Below are 12,187 nucleotides of genomic sequence, written 5' to 3'. Positions count from 1 at the left end.
CTCTAGGAGGCCCTGCCCGTATTCCGCCAATTGTCCATCAACACTAGACAGGTTATTTGAACCACCTGTTACACCATGAGGCTCTGCCAGCTGCTTCATGGGTGCCCACTGTCTCTGAGGCTATTTTACTGGTCCTTCCGTACCTCATCGGCCCCAAATTTCACGAAAATTGGGCCTAGACACAACCCGGGATGGCAGGAGTTCTATCCCTGCTGGACAACACGGTAACATCCGCGATTAACGGGGGTGGAGGGGGGAGACTCCCTCCTCCACCCAGCTACGTCCTCGTCCACCTGCTACCCAGTTCAAACTGACGATTTCGCGGGCTAAGGAAATTCAAAATGCCCATACCTCCCCCCCTACTTTGTCTTGACCAATCAGCAGGAAGCCGGCACACCACCATGGTGCCGCTTCCAATCACAGCTGTTCGCGACAAAACTAAAACCGTTGGGAGAGTCAAGTACCTCCCTACACCACTTCATTCTCAACTCCCATCCTACTTCACAGAAACAGGAAAATTTCTGTAATTCTCTCTACAGAGCCATCACAGACCTCTAACCAGTCCCAAACGACAGTCCTTAACATAAGCTTTCATTCAACACCCCACAAGTATATGTTATTTTGAAAGCTTCAGTTTCTAGAGTCCCTAGAGCGACTAGCCTAATCTAGAAACTAGGAAAACTAGCTGAGGGAATCTAGATTCCCTCACAATTGCACTCCATCAATATACATGTATCTTAAATGCAGCTCTTGCATCTGGACTATTCCCCACATACTTCAAGAATGCCACAATAAGATTATTCCCCAAGCCAGGTAAACCCTCAACTTAAACTGAAAACTACAGGCCAATTTCCCTCCTCGAAGTACCAGGTAAAATATTCGAAAAAATTATCAATCAGAGACTTGTGAAGTACATGGAAGAGGAAGGGAGGTATAACACCAGGCAGCATGGATTTAGAAACCGCAGAGGGGCCCATACAGCTATAGCCCTAATCTACGTGCATATAGCCAACGCAGTGTCGAAAAAAGATCAGTGTAATATAGTGCTTAGGGACGTCTCGAAAGCCTTCGACAAAGTGTGGCACACAGGCCTAAAATATAAGATATCTGAACTAGGGCTTCCTGAGAGATTTACTGCTACTCTCTGCAGCTTTATAGACAATAGAACTGCAAGGCTTAATATCGGCAGCTACTTGGGTGACGTAATAGAACTGAAAAGTGGAGTACCACAAGGAAGCTGCCTCTCCCCCACTCTATTCAACATATATACAGCTGACCTACCTTAACCCCAACATGGCGAATACATCACATACGCTGACGATGTCACCCAAATAATTTGCCAACCGGGCCCATCAAAGCCGCTACTAGCCGACAAGACCAAGGCGGCAATTGAACTCATAAACAACTTTGAGAAGCAAAGGAAAATTAGCACCAACAAACAAAAGTTTCAGATAATACACATTGTGAAAAGAAACCCGGACCCCATCATCCTTGACAACCATCCGATCCAATATGCGGAGGTAGGCAGAATACTGGGACTTATGATAAATAGAACAGGGACACAAATTCATGTAAGGGACCGACTAAACAAAGCCAAAGCAGCATTAAGAAAACTGAGAAGATTCCGAAGCCTCAGTACTAACATTCAGATCCACCTATATAAGGCTCTAGTTCGGCCGCATCTAGAGTATCCCCCAGTACCACTGCACACCATAAAGAAAACTAACATGCAGAAACTGCAAGCAGTACAAAATAAGGCGCTAAGGAGAGCAGCAAAACACCGTCCACCATATGATCAGACAATCCAAGAGCTCCATGAACTCCTGAACATACAGCCACTAAACATCAGACTGCAGCACCAAGCCATCAGGGTGTGGAACACCATCGAAATGTTAGAGGACCCAATGTTAGAAAGATTGCTCCAAGATAAGACGCCCTGCTCCCACAGCTGGTGGCCCAAGAGCCTCGATTCTCTGGATGAAAACCCCGCCCACAGTATATAATCCCCAAATGAGATATATATATGTATATTTGAACAGTTCATATATGTGTATATATGAACAACTCGATAAATAATAATATGTATGTATGAACAACTCGATAAATAATAATATTAATATAAAAAGCCTTAAACAGAACAACGTGTAGAAGCATCGGAGTGTGTATAAATGAATGCTACACAGTATTCATCTTTGGACATCCATATATGGTGAAACACATGTGAAGAACCTCTCACACACTCACAGCTCCCTGACAGGAGGGAGCACGCTTAGCTTAGCTGCCAACACCCACACATCGTGCCGAACAGACCGCCTGCTTTCATACCTCTCACTGTATTTCCCACTTCTATACTTCCCTTCACCTATGGCTCTCCTTCCTCTTTACTCCCCCCCCCCCCTCAAAAAAAAGGGAAATTTGGGGTTGGGTGGGGGGGGGGCGGAGATGGCGATCAGGTCAGGTCAGGTCAGATGGTGGGATAAGAGGGGGGATGGGGTATAGTAAGGTCCTATCCCCTGTTCCCAGGTGTTAATACTTTTTCCCCTGACTGACCGTTTGTGTGTGTGTGTATGCGTGTGCGTGTGCATGTGCGTGCGTGTGTGTGTGTGTGTGTACACACCTAGTTGTGCTTGCGGGGGTTGAGCTCTGGCTCTTTGGTCCCGCCTCTCAACCGTCAATCAACAGGTGTACAGGTTCCTGAGCCTATTGGGCTCTATCATATCTACACTTGAAACTGTGTATTTAGTCAGCCTCCACCACATCACTTCCTAATGCATTCCATTTGTCAACAACTCTGACACTAAAAAAGTTCTTTCTAATGTCTCTGTGGCTCATTTGGGCACTCAGTTTCCACCTGTGTCCCCTTCTGCGTGTGCCCCTTGTGTTAAACAGCCTGTCTTTATCAACCCTGTCAATTCCCTTGAGGATCTTGAATGTGGTGATCATGTCCCCCCTAACTCTTCTGTCTTCCAACGAAGTGAGGTTTAATTCCCGTAGTCTCTCCTCGTAGCTCATACCTCTCAGCTCGGGTACTAGTCTGGTGGCAAACCTTTGAACCTTTTCCATTTTAGTCTTATGCTTGACTAGATATGGACTCCATGCTGGTGCCGCATACTCCAGGATTGGTCTGACATATGTGGTATATAATGTTCTGAAAGATTCCTTACACAAGTTTCTAAAGGCCGTTCTTATGTTAGCCAACCTGGCATATGCTGCTGCTGTTATCCTCTTGATATGAGCATCAGGGGACAGGTCTGGCGTGATATCAACCCCCAGGTCTTTCTCTCTCTCGGACTCTTGAAGTATTTCATCTCCCAAGTGATACCTTGTATCTGGTCTCCTGCTTCCTACCCCTATATTCATTACATTACATTTGCTTGGATTAAACTCTAACAGCCATTTGTTCGACCATTCCTGCAGCTTGTCCAGGTCTTCTTGAAGCTTCAAGCTGTCCTCCTCTGTCTTAATCCTTCTCATAATTTTGGCGTCGTCAGCAAACATTGAGAGGAATGAGTCTATACCCTCTGGGAGATCATTTACGTATATCAGAAACAGGATAGGTCCAAGTACAGAGCCCTGTGGGACTCCACTGGTGACTTCACGCCAGTCTGAGGTCTCACCCCTCACTGTAACTCTCTGCTTCCTATTGTTTAGGTACTCCCTTATCCACTGGAGCGCCCTACCAGTTACTCCTGCCTGTTTCTCTAGCTTATGCATCAACCTTTTATGGGGTACTGTGTCAAAGGCTTTCCGACAGTCCAAAAAAATGCAGTCCGCCCACCCTTCTCTTTCTTGTTTAATCTTTGTCACCTGATCGTAGAATTCTATCAATCCTGTAAGGCAAGATTTACCCTCCCTGAACCCATGTGGATGGGTTGTCACGAAGTCTCTTCTCTCCAGATGTGTTACTAGGTTTTTTCTCACAATCTTCTCCATCACCTTGCATGGTATACATGTTGAGGACACTGGCCTGTAGTTCAGTGCCTCTTGTCTGTCACCCTTTTTGTATATTGGTACTACATTAGCAGTCTTCCATATTTCTGGTAGGTCCCCCGTTTCCAGTGACCTACTATACACTATGGAGAGTGGTAGGCAAAGTACTCCTGCACACTCTTTCAATACCCATGGCGAGATTCCATCCGGCCCAACAGCTTTTCTCACATCCAGCTCCAATAGGTGCTTCTTGACCTCATCTCTTGTAATTTCGAACCTATCCAAGGTCACCTGGTTTGCTGCCACCTCTTCTAGCGCCGCGACATCTCCCTGTTCTATTGTAAATACCTCCTGGAACCTTTTGTTGAGTTCTTCACACACCTCTTTGTCATTCTCTGTGTACTTGTCCTCGCCCACCCTAAGTTTCATCACCTGTTCCTTCAATGTTGTCTTCCTCCGGATGTGACTGTGTAGTAGCTTTGGTTCGGACTTGGCTTTATTAGCTATATCATTTTCATACCTTTTCTCAGCTGCTCTTCTCACACTGACATACTCGTTCCTGGTTCTCTGGTATCTCTCTCTACTTTCTGGTGTTCTGTTATTACGGAAGTTCCTCCATGCTCTTTTGTTCAGCTCCTTTGCTTTCATACAATCCATATTAAAAAACGGATTCTTCCTTTGCTTCTCTGTTTTTTCCTGTCGGGCTGGGACAAACCTGCTTACAGCCTCCTGACATTTTTGGGTGACATAGTCCATCATGTCTTGTACGGACTTGGTTCCGAGTTCTGTGTCCCAATGTATATCCCATAGGAATTTATTAATTTCCTCATAGTTTCCCCTTCGGTACGCCAGCCCTTTGGTTCCCAGTTCTTTTTTGGGGGTGATAATTCCCAGCTCAACCAGGTACTCAAAGCTCAATACACTATGATCACTCATTCCCAAGGGGGCTTCCAACTTAACTTCCCTTATATCCGACTCATTTAGGGTAAATATCAGATCAAGCAAGGCTGGTTCATCCCCTCCTCTCATTCTTGTCGGTCCCTTGAATTGTTGACTTAGAAAGTTTCTTGTTGCCACATCCAGCAGCTTAGCTCTCCATGTGTCTGGGCCTCCATGTGGGTCTCTGTTCCCCCAATCTATCTTCCCATGGTTGAAGTCTCCCATGATTAGAAGTCTGGATCCGTTCCTGCTAGCCACAGAAGCTGCTCTCTCTATTATATTGATGGTGGCCAAGTTGTTTCTATCATATTCCTGTCTGGGTCTTCTGTCATTTGGTGGGGGGTTATATATGACTACTATTATAATTTTCTGTCCTCCAGTTGCTATGGTGCCAGAAATTTAGTCACTGAAACATTCACAGTTCTGAATTACCATCTCTTCGAAACTCCAACCTTCTCTTAGTAGCAGAGCTACACCACCTCCTTCTCTCCCTTCTCTCACTACATAGTAGCCCTGTGGAAACAGGTGTGTGTGTGGTAGTGTGGTGGTGTGCATGGTAGTGTGGTGGGGTGTGTGATAGTGTGGTGGTAGTGTGGTGGGGTGTGTGTTAGTGTGGTGGGATGTGTGTAGTAGTGTGGTGGGGTTTGTGGTAGTGTGATGGGGGTGTGTGGTAGTGTGGTGGAGTGTGAGTTAGTGTGGTGGGGTTGTGTAGTATTTTTGTGGGGTGTGTGGTAGTGTGGTGGGGTGTGTAGTGTTATGGTGGGGTTATGTAGTAATGGTTTGGGGTGTGTGGTAATGTGATGGGTTGTGTGGTAGTGTGGTGGGGGGTGTGGTAGTGTCATGGGGTTGTGTGGTAGTGTGGTGGGATGTGTGTTAGTGTGGTGGGGGTGTGGCAGTGTAGTGAGGTGTGCGGTAGTGTTGTGGGGTGTGTGGTAGTGTGTTGGGGTTTTGAAGTATTGTGCTGGGGTGTGTGGTAGTGTGGTGGGATTGTGTGGTAGTGTGCTGGGGTGTGTGGTAGTGTGGTGGGATATGTAGTAGTGTGGTGGGGTTGTGTGGTAGTGCGATAGGGTGTGGAAGTGTGGTGGGTTGTGTGGTAGTGTGGTAGTGTGGTGGGGTAGTGTGGTTGTGTGTGGTAGTGTGGTGGGGTGTGTGGTAGTGTAGTGGGGTGTGTGGTAGTGTGGTTGGGTTGTGTGGTAGTGTGGTGGGATGTGTGTTAGTGTGATGAGGTGTGTGGTAGTGCGGTTTGGTATGTGGTAGTATCGTGGTTATGTGGTAGTGTGTTGGGTTCTGTTGTAGTGTGGAGGGGTGTGTGGTAGTGTGGTGGGGTGTGTGGGAGTGTGGTGGGAAGTGTGGTTGTGTAGTGGTGTGTGGAAGTGTGGTGGGATAGTGTGGTGGGGGGTGTGGTAGTGAATGTGGTAGTGTGGTGGGGTGTGTGGTAGTGTGGTGGGAAGTGTGGTTGTGTAGTGGTGTGTGGAAGTGTGGTGGGATAGTGTGGTGGGGGTGTGGTAGTGTGGTGGGGAATGTGGTAGTGTGGTGGGGTGTGTGGTAGTGTGGTGGGAAGTGTAGTTGTGTAGTGGTGTGTGGAAGTGTGTTGGGATAGTGTGGTAGTGTGGTGGGGAATGTGGAAGTGTGGTGGGTGAGTGGAAGCGAGGTGGAGTGTGTGGTTGTGTGGTGGGGTGTGGTAGTGTGGTAGTGTGGTGGGGGGTGTGGTAGTGTGGTGGGTTATGTGGTAGTGTGGGGGGTGTGGTACTGTGGAGGGGTGCTTGGAAGTGTGGTGGGTTTGTGGTAGTGTGGTGGGGGTTGTGTGGTAGTGTGGTTGGGTGTGTGGCAGTGGGGTTTGGTATGTGGTAGTATGGTGGTTGTGTGGTAGTGTGTTGGGTTGTGTGGTAGTGTAGTGGGGTGTGTGGTAGTGTGGTGGGGTGTGTGGTAGTGTAGTGGGGTGTGTGGTAGTGTGGTGGGGTGTGTGGTAGTGTGGTGGGGTGTGTGGTAGTGTGGTGGGGTGTGTGGTAGTGTGGTGGGGTGTGTGGTAGTATGGTGGGTAGTGTGGTGGGGTGTGTGGTAGTGTGGTGGGGTGTGTGGTAGTGTGGTGGGGTGTGTGGTAGTGTGGTGGGTTGTGTGGTAGTGTGGGGGGTTGTGTGGTAGTGTGGTGGTTTGTGTGGTAGTGTGGTGGGATGTGTGGTAGTGTGATGGGGTTGTGTGGTACTGTGGTGGGGTGTGTGGTAGTGGGGTTTGGTATGTGGTAGTATGGTGTTTGTGTGGTAGTGTGGTAGGGGTGTGTGGTAGTGTGGTGGGGTGTGTGGTAGTGTAATGGGGTGTGTGGGAGTGTGGTGGGAGTGTGTGGTAGTGTGGTGGGGTGTGTGCTAGTGTGGTGGGGTGTGTGGTAGTATGGTGGGGTGTGTAGTAGTATGGTGGGGTGTGTGGTAGTGTGGTGGGGTGTGTGGTAGGGTGTGTGGTGAGCGTGTGTGGTAGTGTGGTGGGTTGTTTGGTAGTGTGGTGGGGTGTGTGGTAGTGTGATGGGGTGTGTGGTAGTGTGGTGGGATTGTGTGATAGCGTGGTGGGGTGTGTCATTGTATGGTGGGGTGTGGTAGTGTGATGGGGTAGTGTGATAGTGTGGTGGGCGGTGTGGTAGTTTGGTGGGGTGTGTGGTGAGGGTGTGTGGTAGTGTGGTGGGTTGTTTGGTAGTGTGGTGGGGTGTGTGGTAGTGTGGTGGGGTGTGTGGTAGTGTGGTGGGTGTGGTAGTGTGGTGGGATTGTGTGATTGCGTGGTGGGGTGTGTGGTACTTTGGTGGGGTGTGTGGTAGTGTAGTTGGGTGTGTGGTTGGTTGTTTGGATGTGTGGTGGGGTGTGTGGTAGTGTGGTGGAAGTGTGGTTGTGTAGTGGTGTGTGGAAGTATGGTGGGATATTGTGGTGGGGTGTGTGGTAGTGTAGTGGGGAATGTGGTAGTGTGGTAGTGTGGTGGGTGAGTGCAAGCGAGGTGGGGTGTGTGGTTGTGTGGTGGGGTGTGGTAGTGTAGTGGGGTAGTGTGGTGGGGGTAGTGTCGTAGTGTGGTGGGTTGTGTGGTAGTGTGGGGGGTTGTGTGGTAGTGTGGTGGTTTGTGTGGTAGTGTGGTGGGATTTGTGGTAGTGTGATGGGGTTGTGTGGTACTGTGGTGGGGTGTGTGGTAGTGGGGTTTGGTATGTGGTAGTATGGTGTTTGTGTGGTAGGGTGTTGGGTTGTGTGGTAGTGTGGTAGGGGTGTGTGGTGGGGTGTGTGGTAGTGTAGTGGAGTTATGTGATAGCGTGGTGGGGTGTGTGGTAGTGTGGTGGGGTGTGTGTGGTAGTGTGGTGGGGTGTGTGGTAGTGTCGTGGGGTGTTTGGTAGTATGGTGGGTTGTTTGGTAGTGTGGTAAGGTGTGTGGTAGTGTGGTGGGGTGTTTGGTTGTATAGTGAGGTGTGGTAGTGTGGTGGGGTAGTTTGGTGGGGGGTATGGTAGAGTGGTGGGGTAGTTTGGTGGGGGTGTATGGTATGGTAGAGTGGTGGGGGATGTGGTAGTATGGTGGAGTGTGTGGTAGTGTGGTGGGTGTGTGGAAGCGAGGTGGGGTGTGTGGTTGTATGGTGGGGTGTGGTAGTGTGATGGGGTAGTGTGGTAGTGTGGTGGGCGGTGTGGTAGTGTGGTGTGGTGTGGTGTGTGGTGAGGGTGTGTGGTAGTGTGGTGGGTTGTTTGGAAGTGTGGTGGGGTGTGTGGTAGTGTGGTGGGGTGTTTGGTTGTATTGTGAGGTGTGGTAGTGTGGTGGGGTAGTATGGTTGGGGGTGTGGTAGTGTGGTGAGGGATGTGGTAGTGTGGTGGGGTGTGTGATGTAGTGTGGTGGGTGTGTGGAAGCGAGGTGGGGTGTGTGGTTGTATGATGGGGTGTGGTAGTGTGGTGGGGTAGAGTGGTAGTGTGGTGGGGGGTGTGGTAGTGTGGTGGGGGTGTGGTAGTGTGGTGGGGTGTGTGGTAGTGTGATGGGTGTGTGGTAGTGTGGTGGGTGTGTAGTAGCGAGGTGGGGTGTGTGGTAGTGTGGTGGGGTGTGTGGTAGTGTGGTGGGGTGTGTGGTAAAGTGGTGGGGTTGTGTGATAACGTAGTGGGGTGTGTGGTACTTTGGTGGGGTGTGTGGTAGTGTAGTTGGGTGTGTGGTGGGTTGTTTGGATGTGTGGTGGGGTGTGTGGAAGGGTGGTGGAAGTGTGGTTGTGTAATGGTGTGTGGAAGTGTGGTGGGATATTGTGGTGGGTGGGTGGTAGTGTAGTGGGGAATGTGATAGTGTGGTGGGGTGTGTGGTAGTCTGGTGGGTGAGCGCAAGCGAGGTGGGGTGTGTGGTTGTGTGGTGGGGTGTGGTAGTGTAGTGGGGTAGTATGGTAGTGTGGTGGGGGTGTGGTAGTGTGGTGGGGGGTGTGGTAGTGTGGGGGTGTGGTACTGTGGAGGGATGCGTGGTAGTGTGGTGGGTTTGTTGTAGTGTGGTGGGGTGTGTGGTGGGGTGTATAGTAGTGTGGTGGGGTTGTGTATTAGTGTGGTGGGGTGTGTTGTAGTGTGGTGGGGTGTGTGGTAGTGTGATGGGGTGCGTGGTAGTGTGGTGGGGTTGTGTGGTAGTGTGGTTTGATATGTAGTTGTGTGGTGGAGTTGTGTAGTAATGTGGTGTGTGTGTGGTTGTGTGTTGGGTTGTGTGGGAGTGTGGTGGGTTGTGTGGTAGTGTGGTGGGGTGTGTGGTAGTGTGTTGGGTTGTGTGATAGTGTGGTGGGGGTGTGTGTTTACTAGTTGTGTGTTTACTAGTTGTGTTTTTACGGGGGTTGAGCTTTGCTCTTTCGGCCCGCCTCTCAACTGTTTACTAACTACTTTTTTTTTTTTTCACACCACACACACACACACCCCAGGAAGCAGCCCGTGACAGCTGACTAACTCCCAGGTACCTATTTACTGCTAGGTAACAGGGGCATTCAGGGTGAAAGAAACTTTGCCCATTTATTTCTGCCTCGTGCGGGAATCGAACCCGCGCCACAGAATTACGAATCCTGCGCGCTATCCACCAGGCTACGAGGCCCCAGTAGTGTGTGGTAGTGTGGTGGGGTGTGTGCTAGTGTGGTGGGGTGTGTGGTAGTATGGTGGGGTGTGTGGTAGTGTGGTGGGGTTGTGTGATAGCGTGGTGGGGTGTGTGGTAGTGTGGTGGGGTGTTGTGGTAGTGTGGTGGGGTGTGTGGTAGTGTGGTGGGGTGTGTGGTAGTATGGTGGGTTGTTTGGTAGTGTGGTGGGGTGTGTGGTAGTGTGGTGGGGTGTTTGGTTGTATAGTGAGGTGTGGTAGTGTGATGGGGTAGTTTAGTGGGGGGTATGGTCTCGTAGCCTGGTGGATAGCGTGCAGGACTCGTAATTCTGTGGCGCGGGTTCGATTCCCGCACGAGGCAAAAACAAATGGGCAAAAGTTTCTTTCACCCTGAATGCCTCTGTTACCTAGCAGTAAATAGGTACCTAAGAGTTAGTCAGCTGTCACGGGCTGCTTCCTGGGGGTGGAGGCCTGGTCAAAAACCGGGCCGCGGGGACACTATAAAGCCCCGAAATCATCTCAAGATAACCTCAAGATGGTAGAGTGGTGAGGAATGTGGTAGTATGGTGGGGTGTGTGGTAGTGTGGTGGGTGTGTGGAAGCGAGGTGGGGTGTGTGGTTGTATGGTGGGGTGTGGTAGTGTGATGGGGTAATGTGGTAGTGTGGTGGGCGGTGTGGTAGTGTGGTGGGGTGTGTGGTAGTGTGGTGGGGTGTGTGGTAGTATGGAGGGTGTGTGGTAGTGTGGTGGATGTGTGGTAATGTGGTGGGTGGGTGGTAATATGGGCGGTGTGTGGTACTGTGCAGGGGTGTGTGGTAGTATGGTGGGTGTGTGTAGTGTTGTGGAGTGTGTGGTAGTGTGGTGGGGTGTATGATAGTGTGGTGGAGTGTGTAGTAGTTTGGTCGGGTGTGTGGTGGGGGAGTGTGGTAGTGTAGTGGGGTATGTGGTTGTGTGGTGGGATGTACGGTAATGTGGTGGGGTTGTGTGGTAGGTGTGTGGTGGGGTGTGTGTTAGTGTGGAGGGGTGTGTGGTAGTGTGGTGGGGATGTGTGGTTGTGTGGTGGGGTGTTTTTAGTAGTGTGGTGGGGGAGTGTAGTATTGTGGTGGGGTGTGTGGTAGTGTGATTGGGCTGTGTACTCACCTATTTGTGCTTGCGGGGGACTTGGTAGTGTGGGGGTGTGTGTGGTGGGTTGTGTAGTATTGGGGTGGGGCTATGAAGTATTGGTTTGGGGTGGGGCTATGAAGTATTGGTTTGGGGTGTGTGGTAGTGTGGTGGGGTGTGTGATAGTGTGGTGGAGTGTGTGGTAGTGTGGTGAGGTGTGTGGACGTGTGGTAGTGTGGTAATGTGTATGGTAGTGTAGTGGGGTGTGTAGTATTGTAGTGGGGTTATGTAGTATGGGTTTGGGGTGTGTGGTAGTGTGGTGGGGTGTGTGGTAGTGTTATGAGGTGTGTGGACGTGTGGTGGGGGTGTGTGGTAGTGTGGTAATGTGTTTGGTAGTGTAGTGGGGTGTGTAGTATTGTAGTGGGGTTATGTAGTAGGGGTTTGGGGTGTGTGGTAGTATGGTAGGGTGTGTGGTAGTGTGGTGAGGTGTGTGGACGTGTGGTAGTGTGGTAATGTGTATGGTAGTGTAGTGGGGTGTGTAGTATTGTAGTGGGGTTATGTAGTATGGGTTTGGGGTGTGTGGTAATGTGGTGGGGTGTGTGGTAGTGTGGTGAGATGTCAGGTAGAGGCCCAGTGACGTGTTGATGGTCATCATTATTAGTATTATATTTCTGTGTACTGTTGTAATCTTGTGAACTCTTATATTGAATGTCTTTAAGGATAACCACCTTCCAAGAGTGTAGAAATACCGAGAACATTGTTATTATGTATGTATTAACCATACATTTTGTTCTTGTAGCTACTGAAGACTTAATAAGTGCTACTTGCACTTATTAACTTATCCATTCATGATCACTATATATAGGGAGTGGAAGCTGCATCCCAGAGTTAACTCTAAAGACATATTGGTAATGGATATTTTCAATGAGAGCTGCTCTAATTACAGGGAAGATGTTTATAAAAATTTGTTTATTTAGCACTATTCTGGTGATAAGATTCAGGTAGAGAATCGAAGGGTAACATTGATGTACCATCCACTATCGTTTTAATATATTTTTGTTAATTAGATGTTACAGTTCTTTTAGATTAAGATGATTCACTCCTTGCCTCTGCGGATCTGATAATTCTTGAGAGAAAATTCAGGTTTCTGGCTAGTTACATTAATTTTAAGATAAA

This window comes from Procambarus clarkii, chromosome 29 (assembly GCF_040958095.1).
Source record: "Procambarus clarkii isolate CNS0578487 chromosome 29, FALCON_Pclarkii_2.0, whole genome shotgun sequence".
Taxonomy (NCBI): Eukaryota; Metazoa; Arthropoda; class Malacostraca; order Decapoda; family Cambaridae; genus Procambarus; species Procambarus clarkii.
This window is presented reverse-complemented; position numbering follows the sequence as displayed.